The sequence below is a fragment of the Etheostoma spectabile genome, chromosome 4, assembly GCF_008692095.1.
Source record: "Etheostoma spectabile isolate EspeVRDwgs_2016 chromosome 4, UIUC_Espe_1.0, whole genome shotgun sequence".
NCBI classification, from domain to species: domain Eukaryota; kingdom Metazoa; phylum Chordata; class Actinopteri; order Perciformes; family Percidae; genus Etheostoma; species Etheostoma spectabile.
The window spans coordinates 34,500,212-34,500,581 of NC_045736.1; positions in this window are offsets into that span (position 1 = coordinate 34,500,212).

Consider the following 370-nt stretch of genomic DNA (forward strand, 5'->3'; position numbering starts at 1 on the left):
CAATGCATTTATGGGTGTGGTCCTGGTCAAGACAATCTCCTAAACTCCAAACTGAACACCAGAATGGAAAAGAAAGGTGATTTAAGCAACTTGGTTGTTGGTGCCAGATGGGCCGGTCTGAGTATTTCACAATCTGCTCAGTTACTGGGATTTTCACGCACAACCATTTCTAGGGTTTACAAAGAATTGTGTGAAAAGGGAAAAACATCCAGTATGCGGCAGTCCTGTGGGCGAAAATGCTATGTTGATTCTAGAGGTCAGAGGAGAATGGGCCAACTGATTCAAGCTGATAGAAAAGCAACTTTGACTAAAATAACCACTCGTTACAACTGAGGTATGCAGCAAAGCATTGGTGAAGCCACAACACGCA